We start from the raw sequence: 6,332 nt of genomic DNA, 5'->3' as shown, positions 1-6,332 counted from the left end.
GAGTCCCCTACCTTCTATAGTTTGAGCCTGTTGCCTGTTGTCCAAACACTGGGAAACATAGACAAGACCATGGTTCCATCCTCCCTGCACCCACCCATCAGGTATTAATGGATGCAGATGAGATCTCCTTCTCTCAGACCTCTCAGCCCCTCCACAAAAGCTTCAGGTCCTCTTACTGGCCAGAATACGTCCATTTCTCTCCATTAGTGACAAAGCCAAAACTGAAACTCTAAATTAGTCTTCCATAAAGCATTGCTGAAGCCCGGGGTTGAACCAGGGACCTTTAGATCTTCAGTCTAACGCTCTCCCAGCTGAGCTACTTCAGCCCTTGCTAAGCATGGATTTTCTCACAAACTGATAGAACATATGTCTCTTTCAGCCCTTTATCGTTCAGACTCATTTTGTGGACATTTGGCTCTTTTGCTGTTATTAGATTGAACACTGCAGGGGGGAAACACTGTACCCCACTGAAATCAATGATATCAAGTCTGCAGCAAGTGGACCTGGTAAAATCTGCAGACACTAACTTGCAGATAATTCTTTAAACATCACCATCAACATAGACATGACTCCCCAAGACATCAGCTACAGACTTAAAACTAATAGGTTTTAATATTGTATGGAAAAAAAGCAGGAGAACTGATACATTAGCATGGGGCCTTGTTGAAAGGAGAATGAAAACATTTTGTGTTTGGAAGAAATTAATTTTGGAAAAAGTAAAGTTCTGAATTTATGCTTCTTTTCCTATGCAGAATTTGCACAAAATAAAACTAGTAAGGACTCATGAGTTAAAGTTATTTTAGCCCTTCATCCTTTTGGAGCAATAGAATCCTAATTTTCTAATATTTCAGTATTTTTTTGTTTTTGTTTGTTTACTTGTTTCCCCTTAATTTTAAACTCCTCCTTTTAGTTTATTCAAAAAACGTATTTCTCCTACCTTGCTTTGACATCTTCTCTCTGAACCTGAATCTTGGTAGGATTAGTTCATTCATTTTCTTTGTAGGACCTTACAAATGGTAACACAATGCACCTCACAGCGCCAGTTTTCATGTTCCACTATATAACTTCAATTCACCTACAGTGCAGTTCATATGAATAAATTTTGACATTTACATCTGGGACACCCTTCTGGTCTATGAAAAGATTAAAAGGATGCTTGTGGGGTCTGAATTTAAACTTCTGAAATAGGTCATGGGAATTGTACTTATTCATTCATGTCTGTTCTCTCAGCTGACTACAAAGAAACCTACAGTGACTAGCACAGCTGGAGACACCTACACTGAAGATATTTGAAGCTGAAGGAGATGAATCCCATCCTTGTTCCCTAATAAAGACAAATTTTCAGCAAAACTGTGAAATTCTCACTTGTTTGGACCCTTGTTAAGCCACCTGAATCTTTGCAATATGATTGTAAATAAATCACCACCATTTATACTATTTTATGCTATTTGGGACAGATCTAGTCATAGCACAGCCTACGATGAAAAAGATTTTTTTCTGGCTTGATCAAGTAAAAGGCTGAATTTCTCTCCCTTCATCATAAAAGCCCCATGACTGTTTGTCTTAGCATGAGAACTTAGATATTCTGTGATCCTTTCATTGCAGCTGAGTATAGACTGGGAAATGGGAGGCCCTGATCTGGAATTCAGAGGAAGCCCAAGAGCTATTTAGAAGCTTGCTTTTTATTCCACTTTCTTCTTCTCCTTATAAATAAATAAATAAATAAATAAATAAATAAATAGAATATGATGAATTATTTTTGAAAACCTGGAATCCAAGCAGGACTTGGCCTACTTTATTATTATTTAACAATCAGTATAATTTCCTTTCTAATCTGTTTTTATTATTACTATTATTCTTTTTAATGAAATGCAAAAATCAAGAAGCAACATATTTCATGCAGGAAATATTTCCTTCATGAAGAATGAGCCTGTTAGTTCGATTAAAAATTTAAAATCCTTATATATTACTTTACATAGTCATGAATAGTCTTTGATACTTAGGGAGAAGGCTCAGAAATCCGACTGAATGAAAGATCCTGCTCAGCTGTTCACAGAGTATTATTGTTATTATTCATTTTTCATTAAGTGAACTATACCAGTCTTGAATTTTCAGACTGAGTAGTGTAGTTCTTACGAGACATGACAAATACTAAGTTAAAAATGAGGATAGAAACACCTTAAGTCCTTCTGTGCTTGAGTTTTTACCCTTAACTTTTCTAGGAGATTATCTTGATGGCTTCTACGATACAGATGTCTCTGTATTTAAAAGGGAAAGTGCTCTTTGCAATAATTTTGCTTGCAAGTGTCTGAGAAGCGATGATACTGCCAACAGGAGCTAGCTTCCAACTACAGTCATCCTCCAAAAGAGAAGTTCTAGTCTGCAATGCTATTTCCTTAAGCCACTTAAGTCTCCTTTGTACATTTTGTGTCTACTATTATAACTCCTTTGTGTCATTTGCTTTCTGGGGTCTGTCATATTCTTTTCCCTTTCTCTCCATTAACAGAAGTATTGGTAATTTTGGGGAGTGGGAGAAGAAAATAAAGGGTTATTGAAGATATGTCACCACTGAGTATACTTCCAAAATAACAAAAACTGCTGTTCCCAAATTTAGTACCATGCACTAGATTGCAAGATAGCAGCAAGCCATAAATTACTGCATTTATGACATGTAATATAATATGTGGACCATTTTGCCAAATTTCTGTGACATGTATACAAGATTTATTGAAAAACTATAACCCTATCAGGGGCCAGATTCAATGGCAATTTATAACCACCTTAGTTTCCACACCTGTAAGAATTAGTGTCACAAGCATATTTCCTTTTTCCCTGGTCTTGAACCTTTCACACCTGTACATATAGGATGAAGTTAACAAAAGCAGTGTGTGTATGTGTGTGTGTATGAACACGCACACGCGCAAAGCAAATTTATTCTTTTATTCCAGCACTGTATGTGAATAGGTTTCCTGAGGGACCATGCAGATAAAGAGTAATTTGTGAAAAGGCACAAGCTGAGAAGCAGAAAAGGGCAGCTTGATGCAATTAATGTTAGGAATCTTCCTATACTACACGTATTGGAACTCAGCATCCTTGTAAACATATAAAAGATTGTTAGCATTTATATCAAAGAAGGATGATCTTTCCTGCCTGTTTCTACTAACATCTAAAATAACTTGCAAATAATGAAGCTTGTGCAATAACAGTGTGTCACCTTTGTAAATCAGTCCCTAGATTAGCTAGCAAACAGGAAGAAGAAAGAGACAGTAGCTAATTGGGCAGCTAATTATGCTGAACAAAATTCCTAGCTAACATAAGCTGTTCCTTCTTAGGTGGCTGGTCTGGTGTCTGCAAGACTTTTCTTTTAATTTTTAATGTCCTGTTCCTCAAAGATAACTTATACTACATTTTAAAAAGATTACTTTAGGCTGCTGAGTCTGCCTGGATGAACCTAAATCCAGCATTAGATCCCCAGAAAACCGCATTTAGCTACTCCTGAAAGACTTCTGTCATTTGAGAATCCTCTGATATAGCCAGACACATTCAGAATTTCTAACAGTCATGGCGCTGCAGAGGGGTAGGTAATATCTAAGAGCTTTGAAGACCTAGATAATACATCAAGGATCTTATCAGCAGCAGAGTCCAGAGTCAACCCTCATGGAATGGATCTGCTAGCTTAGGTGTTGTGTCCCATATATCTAAGGAAGCACTAAGTAACTCCTAACTATTTTTACTAATTTCCTCTTCACCTTTCTGTTCCCATTTTTCTATGTACTGCAAATCACACTACCTAAGTGGATGCTCTATTCACCAAGCTAGGATATTCTGTGCAAGGCAACCTCAATCCCTGTTGCTGCAGAAATCCTGTTTTTCACCGGACAATTAAATATTCTTTGGACTAAAGAAAATTTAAATAAAATACAGGGCTGAAGGGGATAGGGCTGACTGAGGGAAATGTGGCTATCTAAACTTATGTGGGGAACTCCACCACAGTGCTGAAAGATTTTGGAATTAAATCGCATTTTCACCTGAAAACCACAGTTGCTGCTGTATTGCAGTAACTTAGTTCCTAAGTGCCTCATTTAAATAAGGTAATAGTAATTCTTCTGTTGTTAAAATTACCAAGGTAAACTCACCTAGCTTCAAGAACCATTGTGGTTGGCCATTTTTTAGGGAGGGGGGCGGCAGGAGAGGAAGCAAAAGCCCAACAACTCATCTAGAAAATATACATATAGATAGATAGATCTGTTTGATCAAGCTAACACTAATTATTATGTATGTACCTTTGTGTGGTTCTACATTGAAAAATGGGTTTGATTATGTCTCATTTTCATTTAAGTAAGCTCTGATTTGCAAGCAGGGGTGTGGGGAAGAGGAGATTAATCTCTGTCTTCTCTCAAGGTTATCCAGTGACTTTGGATAGGTATTTCTACACCTGCTTTGGTGTCTTTTCTCATGTCACTTTTTTGTTTTTCTTTCTTTTTTTTTTTTTTTTGTTCTTTAATTATTTCTAATTTTGTAGATCTGTTTTATGCAAAAACAATATTACAAAAAGGAACGCTTTTTTTCCCCACTGAATATGAAACCAAGTTGTAGTATAAAAACATCAACTGATTCCTTATTGTTATAGACCAGTTCAGTCATTGTAGAGTGTTTTGTTCTACAAAACACTGTTCTGATGGGTAGTCTCACCTGGATTTTTACAGATGAGCAGACCCAAAAGATGCAGAGAACACATTTTCAGTACAGATTTTATCTTAATAAACTTATCTCACACATGATTTCCCTGTACCCCTCTTCAATCCAGCTTCAAACATGCACAGCCTCAGAATACAAATGATAATTTACCTAATATAACTTGGAGATTTAGCTGAGACTCAACAGTGCTGATTAGCGTTCTCATTTGCAAAAGAGGATGGATCTGTGCCTGATAAATTTCAACACATAATACTTATCCGCCTCTTGTGTCCTGGACTCAGGTTTATTTTTGTCTCTTCCTGTACTAACTGAATCAACTTGTAAACCTCACAAGACGTAAATGAATCATCAGAGTTTGCAACAAAAATAAATAAACAAAGGGAAGAAAGCTGTTTCTTCCAATGAACCTTTACTGCTGGAAGGTCACAAATAACATCAGGCCATATCTTCATAATTCATTTGATAAATAAAGTTCTCTTAAATTTGGAGATTATTTCTCCTCTATTTGGAGATTACTCTAAATCCAGTACAGATTCTACTGTCCTCTACCTCCATCTATGCTTCTATACTTATAAAATATGGTAGCAGTAATTTAATAGCAAGAAGAATGTTCTGTTAGCAACACATCTCACAACATGTATTGCTTGAAACCCAGTTCAGCTCTAAACTATGTGAATTTAGAAAGTTATTTGCCAATCTAAGCAATCTAGGAGCCTCCCAAAATAAATGCGACAATTTGCCCTTTTTCTGTGGTTGTCATACCTTCTTTAGATTGCAGCTATCACATTCTGGAGGAGTAGCTTTTTCAATTATCTAAATAGTTTTTTCTTTTCTTTTTTTTTTTTCTTTTTCTTTTTTTTTCTTTTACATATATATAAATATAAATATATGGTTTTCAGTCAGTAGAACCATCAAAGTACTATCTAGATCCCTGACAGAAAGAGAATTTGTAAAAAAATTAAAATAAATAAATATTAAAAAAAAAAAGTGCAGAACAAATATTTGCTTATTTGCTTCATTAATCAGAGAGACACCTTGGTATTAGGGGTAGTTAAGTTCTTCTACCAAGACATCCTGACAGAAGAGAACTTATGACCAGGGAAGCGTTGCTTCTACAAGATTTTCATCATTAGGATATGGAAAGTTGTTCTCAACCCATCCACATTACCTGTATTGGTTGAGTAGGGAGATGATAAATGTATCAGTCTCTGTGAGAAAATAATTGTTGCCCTTCCTACCTCAGAGAAGGAATTTGCATCATATTTCCTCAAGTTTGTTTTTCTAGCTGTAATTTGCTCCAAAAAAAAATTCAACCTGGTGTATAAATAACACACAAACCAGATAGAAATGAGCTGAGGGATGATTTCAGCACTGCTGAGATCTCTGCATGGGTCTGGACATAATTCCTTAATAATTCCGCATCACTTTAGATCATTTTTCTTTTCAGCCTCCTTTGAGTGTTCACCTCCATACATGATGGATTATGGCAGAGGTGATGGAGAGCATAGGCTGCAACTACATAATACCTCCTTTATTTAGAATGCTAGTTTTATAAATCTATTACCTTGTTTCCTTTGAACTTTAAGATCTCAGTTGTTCGGCTCACTCTGTTATGAACAAGATTTTAAAATGTA

At 36.1% G+C, this 6,332-nt stretch overlaps 1 non-coding gene across 1 annotated transcript; it reads right to left on the bottom strand.

Annotated features, from left to right (window-relative positions):
• Positions 1–253: 253 nt before the first annotated feature.
• Positions 254–326, bottom strand: TRNAF-GAA. The gene has a single exon. It is a non-coding gene; the product is annotated as a tRNA-Phe (tRNA).
• Between the last annotated feature and the right edge of the window lie 6,006 nt (positions 327–6,332).

This window comes from Coturnix japonica, chromosome 2, assembly GCF_001577835.2.
Source record: "Coturnix japonica isolate 7356 chromosome 2, Coturnix japonica 2.1, whole genome shotgun sequence".
Lineage (NCBI taxonomy): Eukaryota > Metazoa > Chordata > Aves > Galliformes > Phasianidae > Coturnix > Coturnix japonica.
Note: the sequence above shows the minus strand (reverse complement) of the source record. Positions and strands in the feature narration are given on the sequence as shown.